Source organism: Hoplias malabaricus, unplaced genomic scaffold, assembly GCF_029633855.1.
Source record: "Hoplias malabaricus isolate fHopMal1 unplaced genomic scaffold, fHopMal1.hap1 scaffold_28, whole genome shotgun sequence".
NCBI lineage: Eukaryota > Metazoa > Chordata > Actinopteri > Characiformes > Erythrinidae > Hoplias > Hoplias malabaricus.
Genome location: NW_027101072.1, coordinates 14155 through 29933, shown reverse-complemented (window position 1 = coordinate 29933; position 15779 = coordinate 14155).

The window sequence follows — 15779 nt, the reverse complement described above, 5'->3', positions numbered from 1 at the left end:
CATTTCCAGTTTATTTGACTTGGCTGAAATAGACTGGAATTGGGATCCCACTTCCAATTCATTTCAGCCAAGTCATGTACGTGTTTCATGGGATCCCACTTCCAATTTATTTCAGCCAAGTCATGTACATGTTCCATGGGATCCCACTTCCAATTTATTTGACTTGAATGAAATCAATTGGAAATGGGATAGTGAGATTGGGTCCAAAATTGGTCCCAATTTGACTTGGTTAGAATAGATTGGAAGTGGGATCCCACTTCCATTCTATTTGATTTGACTGGAATAAATTGGAAGTGAGATAGTGAGATTGGGTCCCAATTTGTCAATATAGGCCTCAGTTCTGGCCCCAAAATCAAAGATTTCCAAATTCCAAATAGTAAAATAAATTGGAAGTGGGATCCCACTTCCAGTTTATTTGATTTGACTGGAATAGATTGGAAGTAAGATCCCACTTGCAATTTATTTGACTTGGTTAGAATAGATTGGAAGTGGGCAAACAAAGGAAAACATTTTTCATGAATAAATTTGCTGAACATAACATACTACGCAAGATCCCAGTGACCCCATCTTCTGATATGTTGTTTGGGGGACTCAGATGATTCAGTACTCGACGCCGTGAAGTCGGTAGACCCCCCCAAGCTCAGTTTCTGGACATCCCACTCCCAATTTATTCCCATTCAAATTTCATTCATGGGTTTTGGACACCCCTTAAAAGGGTCCGAATGACCCCAAATGTTAATATGTTTATTGTGCACACCCCACGAGACAGCCTGTGAAGTTGTGTAAGCCTAACTTCAAGTCAAATATATTGGGAGTGGGATCGGTCAGTTCCGAGTCTGACGTCCCACTTCCAATCTATTGCATTCAATTAAAATACATTGGGAGTCGGATCGGTCAGTTCCGAGTCCGACGTCCCACTTCCAATCTATTGCATTCAATTCAAATACATTGGGAGTGGGATCGGTCACTTCCGAGTCCGACGTCCCACTTCCAATCTATTGCATTCAATTCAAATACATTGGGAGTGGGATCGGTCACTTCCGAGTCTGCCGTCCCACTTCCAATCTATTGCATTCAATTCAAATACATTGGGAGTGGGATCGGTCACTTCCGGGTCCGACGTCCCACTTCCAATCTATTGCATTCAATTCAAATACATTGGGAATGGGATCAGTCAGTTCCGTGTCCGACGTCCCACTTCCAATCTATTGCATTCAATTAAAATACATTGGGAATGGGATGTCCGACGTCTGCGCCAGACTTGACTAACCCCACCCACCAGCACAAACCAGGCAAGTAGATTACACAGCGAACAGGTAAGTGATTTTAAGGATACACTTACAGATAATGGCCATTTGTTTGCCCATAGTAAGGGTGTATGTACAAAGCTTGCTCTAAGGAATATAAACATTTGTTACAGTATCAAGACTGTCTGTCAGTCTGAAATGATGAATATTTAGCACTAAATCAAGCCACTCCTACAGGCTATAAATATGTACACAGCCCCAGACTGACGGGCAAAGGGGGTGGATTATGTATAATTTACAAAAATAATTTAATTATTAACCAAAAACATGGTTACAACTTTACTTCCTTTGAAATTATGTACATTAACATAATTAACCCCGCCACAAATAAGATTACATTATCGCAATCAAGATTAGATTATTGCAATGCACTTTTATCAGAATGCTCCAGCAGAAACTTGAGTAAACTCTTTCTCCTACAAAGCCCCTCGGCTCTGGAACAATCTTCCAGCTAGTGTCCGGGACGCAGACACAGTCACTATGTTTAAGTCTAGGCTCAAAACACACTTGTTCAGTTTAGCCTTTGGCAACTAACCTCTGTCTAGTTTAAGGTTGTCATTTCAGGAACTCATGGACATGGGGAATCAGGGTAAACGCGGATGATGTGCTCACAATTTCTCTTTTTTGGAGCTGAAGGACGTCCTTGCCTGAGCTCCTTCTGGTTTCCCTCCTCCCAGTCTGTTACAGTCAGATCCGTCACATGCTCTTTTTCTCTGCTGCACTCAACTAAACTAACCGCTTCCCTTTACTGTTTTCTGAGAAAATGGTGGCCCACTGATGGAAGATTGTTTGCTGGATTCTCCTGCGGCCCAGACCAGACCAGACCAGCTGCTCACCTCCATCTACTGCTGCCAGCCTCTGACCACTCACCATGATCAACTACACTGAAGTAGAAATGGACTCAGATTAGCAACATTGACTGATTCTTCCAAATCTGATGCACTATTATTATGCCCCAAGATTGATGTCACTATTATGATTATTATCATTATTATTATTATTATGTAGCATAATGACAATTCATTGGTGATCATTTAAAATTCAATCTATAGTTTGATCAGAGGAGGATGGGTCTCCTTTGTGAGTCTTGGTTCCTCCCAAGGTTTCTTCCTCCAGCCTTGAGGGAGTTTTTCCTTGGCAGTGTCGCCTTCCGCTTGCTCGCATTGGGCTTTGTTTTAAATGTTCTGTTCTGAAACTGTGAAGCTGCTTTGTGACAACGTCAGTTGTAAAAGGCGCTATACAAATAAAGTTGATGTTTGGATGTCTTTTCAACTTTAATCCAGAGTTTATTGGATGACATTTATGTACGTGATTTCCACATTGAAATAACGGCTTTAAAAGGACGTCTTTAATGTGACTTAGTTAGTCGTCTTTTCAACGTCAGTGTTTCATTTTCATTTTCAACCTTAAAAAAACGTTGATTAGACCACAGTCAAGTACATTATTTCAACATTGAATCAACGGCTAAATGTTTACTGGGATTGCAGTTAGCACACTACACTGATCAGAGCATTTTATTAAACACATATGGAAACATTCAGTGTCATGCTGAAGGGAGGAGATTGTTATTTAAGTTTAAGTGAAGACGACTGGACTGGAACGACAGCTCTAAAATGAATGAACTCTGAGTGAGAAACCGGAAGGTGGCAGAAGAGAACTGATGTAAAAACACAGAAGAAGAAGACGATGAAGCTACGCACTCTTTTCAGTGACCGCGGCACGCGAGCAGCTCTCACCAGCCTCAGGGAACAGCTTCATCCCATAAATATGTCAATTTAACCTTCTATTTTTGGATACATATGTATTTTGGTATCGCCCAAATGTAGTCAACATCGTTAATGTTATGTACGTTATTCTATCAACTGCTATATGGTACATACGTAATATTGAACCGTTTTTTTTTTTTGTTTGTTTGTTTTTTTTCCAAATGACAAACTTTAGCTAACCTGTTTAACTCTAGCTAGCTCTTTTTTCCCCTCTGACATAGAAAACATTTAAATGACATGACAATCGCTCATACATGAGTATTTTAATTTGAGTAATTATGTGGTTTGATGGCGAATTTTACAAGACGATGTGAGCATTTTTTATGTCACAGAACCGCTTCCCTCAGTATAAGAAATAAAATAAGAAATAAAACTGCTTAAACACATTAAGAAGACATAAAGTAGTAGCTACGTGGGTTAAAATACATTCTCAATCTCAGTGCTGGTTTTTTGGTGTAAAGTAATATTTTGAATATATAATTTCACATACACTCATTTTTTGTTAGTGAGTAGCAGTGAGTTTTGGCTGGTGATTAATGGGTTGCAGAAGGTTATATGAAAGCTATAGAAGCTTATTTACTGAGAGAAAAAAATAAACAAAAGCACGTGAAGTAGTTTATTTTTGGAGCTGTGAAGTTAGTACATTTTTTTCAAAATTAACTATGAACATGAACTAATTCATTTTCTTTATGTAATTATGTAAAGATGGACTGTAGTAAAAAAAAATGAGTAGGGCAGTGAAAAATGGTGGGCAGGGAGAAAAGCAAATAGGAGGTTAATTTAAGTTATTTAGATGAGATCTTTAGCATCAGTTGTAGCATAATCGTTTGTACTATAACCTCATAATCTTTTACATTTGAAGTTCTGTAGTTAATGAATTTGCATGCATAAGCAGTTTACAGTTACTCAGGAACAAGGTGTACAAAACTCAAAGAGCACGCACAGAACTCGTGCAGCTGGCGCACAAAACTCAGAGAGCATGCGCTGAACTCAGCGCTCACGCACAAAGTCATGGAGCACAAATGTCAGAGCTGGATTTTTTGTTTGCAAGTTATAAGTTTTACATTTGAGATGAATTTTTTTTGTGCATTCTTTTTGGCACAAATCAGATTCCATACAGGATTCACTAAAAATAATCAACAAGTTTGCGTCACCATTTGGAATGCTGCGGATGCTTTGAGAATTAAGAATAGGCTTGCGCAACATTTTGAAAGATTCCGGATGCGCTAAAAAAAAAAAAAAAACATCTAGCAAGGTAGAGGTAGAAGTCTGAGACGGTCAAAAATTTAGTATAAAAAAAAAAACACAAAGGGGTACCCTTTATTATTTTTTTTTTGGGGTGAAAACTGTGACCTCCTCAGATCTTCTCCAAACCCACACCGTGTGTCAGGGAAGTCCTGACAAAGACAGTGGTGTGGTTATTTTCGCTCTACCATATCCCAAAGCTGAGATATGGAGACCTCTTCTAGTCCATAAAATGTATAACTGTATATATCAAGATGGGATTCCTATTTCCAGTCAAGCTAGGTAAACACATGAGTAGAGGGTAACCTTTAAGTTTTACGTTTGATGTTAATTTTTTTTTGTGCGATTCTTTTTGGCACCAATCAGGTTCCATACAGGATTCGCTAAAAATAAACAAGCTTGCGTCACCACTTGGATCGCTCCGGTTGCTACGAGAATTGAGAATAGTCTCGTGCAGCTTTTTGGAACCTTCAGCACATGCTAAAAATAAACAGCATGCTCACGTCATCATTTGGAACGCTCCGGTTTCTACAAGAATTAAGAACAGGTTTTGCAGCTTTTTGGAATCTTCAGGATGCGCTAAAAATAAACAGTAGGCTCACGCCACCCTTTTTAACGCTCCGGTTGCTACGAGAATTAAGAATTGGCTCTCGCAGCATTTTGGAATGTTACAGATGTGCTAAAAAAAAATAAAGATTAGGCTCACGCCTCTTTTGTAAATGCTCCATGTGCTGAGTGAAGTATAGAATAGGCTTGCACAGCTTTTTGGAACCTTCAGGATTCCAAGGATTATGGAATCAGATTTGTGCCAAATATGAAACGCTCCATGGCTTTAGTGTGTGAGTTCTGAGTTCTGCGTGTGCTCTCTGAGTTTTGTGCACAAGCAGCACGAGTTCTGTGCACGAGCTCTCTGAGTTTTGTACACTGGATCCTTGAGTTTTGCAAGCAGTTTTGGCAAAAAGCTCTCGTGTGGGCGGGTTTTCTCAGGGGTACCTTCCCATTGGCTAATGAGTTTTTGAGTGACAACTCAGTGCCCAAGGCATTTTGGACTACACATGCGTACACCTACTTGCAGCTCAGCAGCGGAGAGACAGGAAAGATTTTAACATTAAAGAGTGAACAACTTTACACACACAAATTCTCTTTGTACTTTACTGTTTTAAAACGATGAAATACCTGCAAACTTCGACAATCAATGCAGATATTGAGGTAATGTTCTGTCTAAAACAAAGCATTAAAGATTTTACTGTGAGTACAAACCTGTTTGTCCCTCATTACCAGATACTGATCTGAGGTAAATGCACACCGAGGTCTGTTTACTCAGGATGAACCAGAATAAATGAGCACTTATTTGTTTATTTGTAAATTATTATTCATGAGTGCTTGAGCCCCTGTTCAGAAACCTATTGTGTACTAACATAGTGGTTCTTCGCTTTTCCATAATCACTGTTAGATGGTTTAAATGCCCAAATTTTATTTTGAAGATCACAGTTTTGAACAAATGGCATATGTGCATTTTGTTACAGGAGGTCTCAGAGAAAAGAGAAACATCACAGACAAGAGTGTTCCTGCTCCTTTAATGAATACAAATTTGCTTAATATCTAGCTCACACATTACTTCCTGGAAAACACCAGATGTAAAGTTTGAACCACAATCTGATTGAATCTCACGAGGCAGCCCACACCGAGAAAAGAACTGAAACAAACACTCAATTATAGTTCTTGCCTTAATGTTTCTCGAGGGTACAGCCTCCGGAAATCTAGTACACACATCCAATATTGTGAACAGATACTTATAACCCTTTTTTGTCTTGTGCAAAGGTCCAACACAATCTATCGTCACTCGCAAAAATGGAGAGTACACAATGGTGCACAAGGCACTTTCTGATTTGGCTTACCGGCTAGCTGACAAGCATGACATGTCCGACAGTAGGAGATTACATCTCGATGCATCTTCGGCCAATAAAAATAACGCAAGACTCTCTCTTGGGCTTTACGAATACCCACATGCCCTGCCATGGGTGCTTCATGTGCCAAGCGCAACACTTTCAACCTAAAACTCTTCAGCAACACAATCTGCTCCACAACACTCCAATCTTCAACAGCAGGATGATAAGGAGGCCTCCACTTCCGCATAAGCACTCCCTGATGCATATAGAAGACCTCTGCCGACTCCTCTGTCTCCTCCCGTGTACCAGCCCCCTTACACAATGAGGCCAACTCAGGGTCCTCCTTGAGCTCCTTGATTAAGGTTTCCCTATTAAACTGAGCTGCATCTGATTAACCTAGTTTTCCAAAGAAGGTATCTCCAAGCTCAAATGCTGCCTCCTCCAGCCCTCTCTGTGGAACCACCCCCTTGGGGCGAGACTGGGCACGGGTAACGACACAGGTTGAAAACACCTCAGGATACTCCCTGGCCAAAGCCTCTGTTTCTGGTACCTCACATGGCATGTGACTAATTAAAGGGGTTACCGAAACTTGAACCCCAGCAAGATCATTCCCCAATAGCATAGAAACTCCAGGGACTGGTAATGATGGCACTACTGCTACATTAACATAGCCATTTACCAAGTTAGAGGTTAGGTACACTTTATGCAATGGCATGGCACCAAACAAACTTCCCACACCCTGAAGCAACACTGAAGAGTCATTGAAACTGGCTAATCACGAACCCCTTGTAACAACAAGGACTGAACTGCACCAGTGTCCCTGAAAATTTTAATTTTGGTTTCTGGCTCCCCAGAACCAATGGACACTGTACAGCAGGAGACAAACCCATCATACAGAGAGGGGGTTATTTCAGACTCAGGATCCACACAACTAATAGTCCTCTCTGAACCAACTACCAATGCCACAGATTTTGAAGAGTCAGTATAAGACCCACGTCTGCACTTCTGCAGAACTGGACAACCTGATTTTATATGGCCAGGTTTTCTACAATAATGGCAGATTATTTCTCCCGAGGGAGTAGAATTTACAGGTTTTTGAAGTTGACTATGAGGTTTAGAGCCAGATGGCCCTTCCCTATGACTTTTAGTCTCTGCTGATTTAACCTCTGTATTAGCCTTTCTCCAACCACTGATCTCTCTTTCACTCTCGACTCCTTATGGGTAAATTCGTAAGTATCTGCCATCATAGCAGCCTTTTTAACTTCAGTCGCCCCATGCTCCTGAATGTACACTTCCTAAAGAACAGGTAGACTATTTTTAAACTGTTCCATAAGAACAAGCTGTTTTAAATCTGCAAAAGTATAAACTTCACATGCTTTCGTTCAAACACTGCCTCCTGCTGCCTAGCTACATCCAAATAGGTTTCCGCTAGCTTACGTCTAAGAGAACGGAATTTGTGCCTGTAAGTTTCTGGCACAACTTCATAGGCATTCTTCACTGCCGTTTTCACCGTGTCATACTCCATGGAGTGTGCAGAATTCAAAGCTGCATAAGCCTCCCGAGCTTTCCCCTACAGGACACTCTGAACCAAAACGGTCCAACAATTCTCCAGCCAAGCTAATTCCGTGGCTATATTCTCAAAGGCATCAAAAAACACATCTACCTCGTCTTCCTGAAATTTTGGCATTAGATGTAGACATTTGGATACATCAAACCGAGTCTCATGTCTGCGCTGTTGTTGACTCTCCATCTGCGAGAGTTTAACCTTCTCCAACTCAATCTTAGCTAACTCCAGCTCCCGCAAACTATCCTTCTCCTTCTCTCGCCTACCCTTCTCTGCTTGTTCCCTAGCCAATCTTGCCTCAATGATGGAGTCACTCAAACCTAGGGACTGAGCAAGGATCTACTATCTTAATTTTATTCAACTCTGAATCTACCTCAATCTCATAATATTCAGCAAGCTGGAGCAACTGAGGCTTCTTTAATTTTATCCAGTCCGTTGTCTGCAGATGGGCTTGGATAAAACTTTCCGGATCAAACTGAGACATTTTTGGGAAAAAATTAAAAAAATACCAAAAGCCCCCCAGCCGAAATGAGGACAGACCAGAGACCCCTAACTCTAAGGCTACTAAAATTCAAACACCAAGAGGTAACCTATATTCCCCTATTGGCCTAAAATCCCTAAGTACCACCAAAGTATGACTACAAAACTAAAAGTACTTGACAATTTTGGCCACCTTACCTCAAGTCCTCTCATAGGACTTCTGAAAGAACACATACAACTCAAGAAGCCCCAAGTAGGCCACAATTTCCAACAGGTATTTTTGAGTCAAATCAACACCACCAAATCAGATTTCCTGAGAACTCAACCAAACATACCCAATTACCAAAGGTCTAGACTGTATACAATCAAGCAACTCTGCAATCCAATACCCACCTTAGCAAACAGCTAACCTCAACAGAGCACAAAACTATCAAGTTACAATCACACAGCCAACAATTAGATCACGAAAATAAGGTGTTGAAATCTATTGTGATGAAATGAGAACTTGGGAGGGTTCACTCTTCTTACCTAAAGATCCTCGAAGAACCCAAGCGCTGACTCCATGGTCGACCAGCCCAAGCATGTAGAGATTATTCAAAAGGGTAGGTAGTAATCTGGAGGTGCAACAGTTTCCAGAGTGCTAGAGAAAAATCAGCGCCAAAACTTCCACCATCTTATATATATCCAAAACGACGCTCCGGTATCTGGCCTCCAAAACCAGAGGTCCTCCCCTTTAAAGGCTCCACTTCAAGATCTCAAGAAAAGTAAGACCCCCCCCCAGTGGCTGGAGTGTGTATTGTGGGAGTCAAGTGTCTATCCCAGTGCACCTAGTTTATAAGAATCTATATTCAACACCATTAACTCTATTGAGAGAAAATCCCAGTTACGAAAATAATCACACCCCTGTGTAAGTCAAGGCCTCCTTAATCAACAACATTTTTATTTTGTCAATAAGGTCCATACCACACTTCTGACATATTTCATAAAATATCACCATTTAATATTCTAAACATGTACATAAACAAATGCATACATTTTCAAATGACCTTGCCTTTTCCCCACAGATATCAAATAGAAATCAGAAGAATATCTATTAAACATACCTGAAAACCTGATTTTGGTGGCCTTAAAAGTACACTTACCCTATAATATAGCGTGATTCATATATCAAAGTATATGATCACATTCTAAAGTTGTCATATTGAGAAACAATGATAGAAACATTTTACTTCTCAACCTCAAGTAGACTGTAAGTAATTATTCAAATTTCAAAATTTAACGACCTGGCTATTAGCTCAGACATTACATAATGTGGGTTAAAGGCTAACTAGAACACTTGCTATTCATCATAATGACACGTTGGCTAGCTGCAGCAAACATTAGAAAAGTAAGCCTAATGCAATAAAAAGTTTTGATGACTTTGTTCACTTGAGATGGCTAAAGAAAAAAACACAAACTTCAAACAAAATGACTGTTACCAACCTGACATGGCGCGCGCTCCTCTGCTCTTTGGGGCTTGAAAACTCCAGAATCCGATAGCTGCTAATCACAACGTATTAGTTGACTGCACAAACTTCTTGTCACACAGCCCACAACACCAACTCACGTTTTTCAGAACAAATTCAAAAAAGCCACACCGAATTTCAGCTGTCTAAAATGCTTCATGAAGGCTGTGGTAAATTCAAAGACTGCCCATTACCACTGCTGCAATGCCCATTATCACAAGTGTCTGTGGTGCTGCATCAGCATTCATCTTCCATCAGTTCAACAATTTTTTTCCCCTCGTGTAAGACACCTCTGTGTTGATATCTTATGTGGAAAAAAAAAAAATAAATACACACACACACACATTATATTAATTAATTATATTCTTATTGAAAGATGATACAGTAAACATATTAAAAATATTTCAGTGCAAATTTTCTGGTTCAACTTACAATGAACACTAATTATACAACTTTGCTATAAAAACTTTATCATGGAGGTAGTTTAGACCAGTTCTAAAAAAAATATCACTCAACACTAAACACACCCTTGTATTTACAGAAACTTTGAAAAAGCTAAACTTTTTAAGAAATATAATTCTGTTTAAAAATTTCTACAAAAAACAATAAACAAATTTCTTAAAATTGTGTTATTTGTGTTTGGTAGATTATTTCCTGGTTGTAACAATGCTTCTGGGCAATAAATCTTATACAGTTGGAAAGCCTGTTAAATGATGCCACATTTACCTTTTAAAGAGGCGCAACCCACATTCTCAGCTCTACTGCTCATCCCACAAATGCATGTTCCTTACAAATGTGGCACCGTTTAAAGGGGAAATTAACAGGCTTTCCAACGGTATGAGATAAACTGCCAAGAAGCATTGTTACAACAAGAAAAAAATAATCTACCAAACACAAATTTCCTTACTTTTTATGCCAAGTTCATTTTTATAAGATACTCTTTGCAGTTATTTGACATTATTTCATTTGCATTTTGCCAGTCTTTGCTTTCATTATTGTTTTTATGGATTTTGCTGATAAGGTCTTTTGCTTCTGGAATCTCTCTAGAGTCTGCTTCGTGGTTTGCTTGAGTTTTGACAGAAGTTTCAAGGGTGGGTGGGTCTTAGAAGACTACATTCACCGTGAATCTCCTTTGGTCATCGATTTTGGACTTACAGGTGCTCTGAAACCTCCTCTGGGACCTAGCCATGCCCACCCCACCCCTAAATGGGACAAGCTTTTTTCCCCATACACAGCATCAGGTTAATTATCACTGTTCTGTATTAACCCTGTCATACTACCATAGCTACAGCTTTTTTAGTTAGCTTTCTAGTAACCGCCAACGCGCTGTCTGCCGCTGGGTTCTCTTGCCTGACCCGTGGAAGCTTTTTTCGCAGGACAAATTTGCCCGTTCTTTACCATGACCCTACTAACCTCTGTATTTTTTTGTTCCCTTTGTCTGGTTTTCTTTCTCCTGTCTCTCTCTCATGCTTTGAGCTGTCCTGCTGCTCTCCAGGTGTTGCCCTGATCCAGCCCCTGTGTATCCTGTACAAGATCCTGGCCTTGTCTCATCTACACTATCATGCTTGGCCATGCTGTTTTACCTCAGATTAACTCTGCACCTACTTTTAACTCACACAGAATCCCTGATCACCTTCTCCTTCCTCAGACTCATACATCACTAATGTACTACATTTACATTACATCATCTGTCACCATTTCACTTTTACTTCTGTTCTGTTCTCTGTTGTGTCTCCGGTGTCGACCCGAGGAGGATGGGTTCCCCGTATGAGTCTTGGTTCCTTCCAAGGTTTCTTCCTCATGTGCTGAGGGAGATTTTCCTTGCCACTGTTGCCCCTGGCTTGCTCATAGGAGGCTTGGACCCGGATCTCTGTAAAGCTGCTTTGTGACGACTTTTTGTTGTGAAAAGCGCTATATAAATACAATTTGATTTGAATTAAATTTTAGTATTAAATAGCTGTTACAAACATTATAATAAATAGCTGAATGGTCTGAAGATATTGCAGATGCTCATATTTCTTCCCTATGTGTTTTTTCTCCATTCAGTTTACTAGAATTTTAAAAGGCTTATATAAGTGATTTGTGCAAAATATTTATGGTCTTGCTTAATGTAATTATTATACTGTCTAGATAAAGTTTTATACAATTTCTTGTGTTGTCAAATATGCATTTTTTCAACACACTATATATAGCAGGAAGTTAAAAAAAAACCAGAAGTTTAAAAAAGTGCAGGAACATATGTTTGCAATCTGGAATAAATAATACAAAACATAAATTAATTGTTATACTGACACAATTCCCAAAGTTTAAAGTCTGCATATTAAATACCAAACACAATGTTATTTTCAAAACACACACAGTGTATATATATACATATATTTATATATATATATATATATATATATGCCATAGCAAAACTAGCACTAAATGTTAATCCATATTTACAAGCACAATACTGGAGTTTTCTGTTCTTTTTTAAATGCTGAAGCAGTTACTTTTTGTTCTTGTTTCATCAGAAAATAACTGTCACTCTGTTTAAGGTGGAACAGGAGAAATTTTAACTGGATGCTAGCTAACATTAGCAGACGCTAACATACAAATATACTGTAAAAAACATAATAATAAAATAACAATTAAAATTTAAGCAGTACATTTCTTCGTAGATGTCTTTCAGTAACTGTAAAACATTTATTTAAATTATTTGCAATTTGCTAAGACACATGGAAGACCTTTACATCCTGAGGTAGTGATAGCTTACAACCCGGTCTCACACCTACTCGTGATATAGTCACATATATAGGAGACTGCAATTCATGCTGAAAATATGCGATATGTCATGAATTGTAGATTACTATATCACGAGTAGGTGTGAGACCGGGCTGTAGCTTAACATTACTGGCTGATGTAACTTTGCTAACTGACAAAGCAACACATTTATGATTAAAACCAATATTTAACAAAAAATATATTCATTAAGCACATGTAAAATGTTGTATTCTAATCAAATGATATTTAAAAGAGACCGTAGCAAACTGGCTTCAATGGGAAAGCTCCATGGCTGGCGTTGCCAGCTCCCGCACGAGTTATGCACAGGGGCCATGTCTTCATTAATTCAGACTTATTATCCTGGATTTAAGTCCTTTATAGAGTATTTAATTATTTTTTTATAACGTCTCTTCCTTACACATGTAAACAATCGTACACACACAAAAACGTGTGTATTTGTATAACTAAAAATGTGAGTCTGTAAACAAGTTTTAGTCCCCACACCGAGATTATATCCATCTACACACAGACAAAGAGAGAGTCCACCAGTTTCGCTACACTACACTTTGTTTGGGTTTTTATGTACTGTTTCTAATTCTATATTTTTGTTGTGATATCAGTTATAATTGAATATGTATTTTGTCTCGTTCACCAGTGATATTTTTCAGTTACTGTAGTTAAAACAGCATTTAACTAATCCATACGGGCCTACTTACATATTCATGATTGGATTTACATCACACACTGTAGCTGACACGAAACATAAATCCTTTGTGAACGTAGTCCCTACGTTTCATCTGAATTATTCATAACATAGTGAGCGAAGCACTGACCTATGGCTACGTTGAGCCCTACGTGAGCAGTGTGAAGACAGCAATATTAGTAAGCTGATCCCCATAGCAACTGGAAGTTAATTTTTCACAATAAAAAACCTCTGGTGTTTAGTACCTTAAAATTTGTAAACATGCATAATATTATATAACTTCATTCATAACATGCTCTAAAGCTTTTCATAATTTTATATCAAACAAACATCACTATTCTCTCACACTATGTGTGACACATACTGAGATTTGACATTGATAAATTATGTGCATTCTTTTAATAGCATACTGCTAAACAATACAGTGTCAATACAAACCCATGGTGAAATTAACTTTCCAGATCCTCCTCTTTCTGTAAACATGTATATGTTAAAATATACATTAAATTACTTATGTTTTATTTAATTATGTGTATCTACTTCTATATATACATTAAGAGAGGATAAATCTCCTTCAAAATGAAATTGAACAAAAAATTCTAAATTAAAAAAGGGTTTTTTCAGCAGTTCAGTGGTGGTTGAAGTGAGGGGTTTATATATATATATATATATATATATATATATGTGTGTGTGTGTGCGTGTGTGTGTGTGTGTGTGCGTGCTTTAAAACGTATTTATATATGTATAATGTTTATACAAAATCTCATAAAAAAAAAAACATGGTCAAATCCAACACGTTTAGAGACCAACGACATTCCATACACCTGGACCCCCATGACTACTGACGAAGAACACTCAGAAAAGTGACACTGAGCCTGCTGTGGGCCAACGCTGTTTTCTGACTGTGACTCTGAGCCGAGTGTAGTCAATTCACAAAAAAACATTATAAGAACGCAGTACCAAAGCATGGCCCACTGAATTTACTGCTGAAAAAAGATCTTTTTTAATTCAGATTTTTTTTGTTCAATTTAATTTTGAAGGAGATTTATCCTCTCTTAACATATATAAGTATATACACATAATTAAATAACACATGAGTAAATTAATGTATCTTTACACATAGTATACATGTTTACAGAAAGAGGAGGATCTGGAAAGTTAATTTCACTATGGGTTTGTATTGACACCGTATTGTTTAGCAGTATGCTATTAAAATAATGCACATAATTAATCAATGTGAATGAATTACGCCTCAGTATGTGTCACACACATATGAATAGTGAATAGTGATGTTTGTTTGTTATAAAATTATGGAAAGCTTTAGAGCATGTTATGAATGAAGTTATATAATAATATGCATGTTTACAAATTTTAAGGTACTAAACACCAGTTTTTTTATTGTGAAACATAAACTTCCAGTTGCTATGGGGATCAGCTTACTAATATTGCTGTCTTCACACTGCTCATGTAGGGCTCAACGTAGCCACAGGTCAGTGCTTAGCTCACTATGTTATGAATAATTCAGATGAAACGTAGGGACTACGTTCACAAAGGATTTATGTTTCGTGTCAGCTACAGGGTGTGATGTAAATCCTATCATGAATATGTAAGTACGCCCGGATTTGAGGCCTCCCATTGGCAAAAACCTTAAGAAGCGTGTAAACGTGTCAATTTTGGTCACGTTATCACGACAAAATTTTACGTGTCAACACGCAAATTTTTAATAACGTGTTAACGAGCATGTGTTCACACGTTTAGAGCCCAACGCTGTTCTATAAGAGACCAACGCCATTCCATACACCTGGACCCCCATGACTGCTGACGAAGTGACACTGAGCCTGCTGTGGGCCAGCGCTGTTTTCTGACTCTGACTCTGAGTGTAGTCAATTCACAAAAAAACATTATAAGAACACAGTACCAAAGCATGTCTCAATGTTGCATGTAGGTATTTTAGTATTGAATTCCTCTGTTTTTTTGTTTTTTTTTTCATTTGTTTTAAATTATGCTTCAAAGGAATACATCTACAAATGAGTATGTGCAAGTGTGTAAAGCTCTGATATTTAAGTACCCTTTTCTGAAGGAAAATGAGTAAGATAGGGATATCCAAACTCAGATATTTCTGTAATGGTAATTTTTATATGTCTCTGTTGAAAGAACTTGTCTGCTTGTTTGTCTGTATGTTAATTTCTAATCATCAACAGAACTCACAAACTAAGTGTATGTCAGGTCAGCTCGAGGTCAATGCTTTATTAGAACAAACCACATCTTGTATATCAAACTGAGATGTCTCTAAGGAAACTAAGCTTGCAGAAACATCGAGTGATTATCTTATGGTTATGACGTATAAACTACCTATATAAATATCTCTGTGAAAACATCTTCTTTGTCCACATTCACATAGTACTCTCTGCTATTGTATGTTGACCACCTTAAGGTTAAATAAACTACTTTCTGATTCCAAATGCTCTGTTAGATTTCAATTCTTAATACTTGTCCTTATTTTCTCCATCACAATTTCAAAAAATACATATCAAATTCAAATGTGTACGCAGTA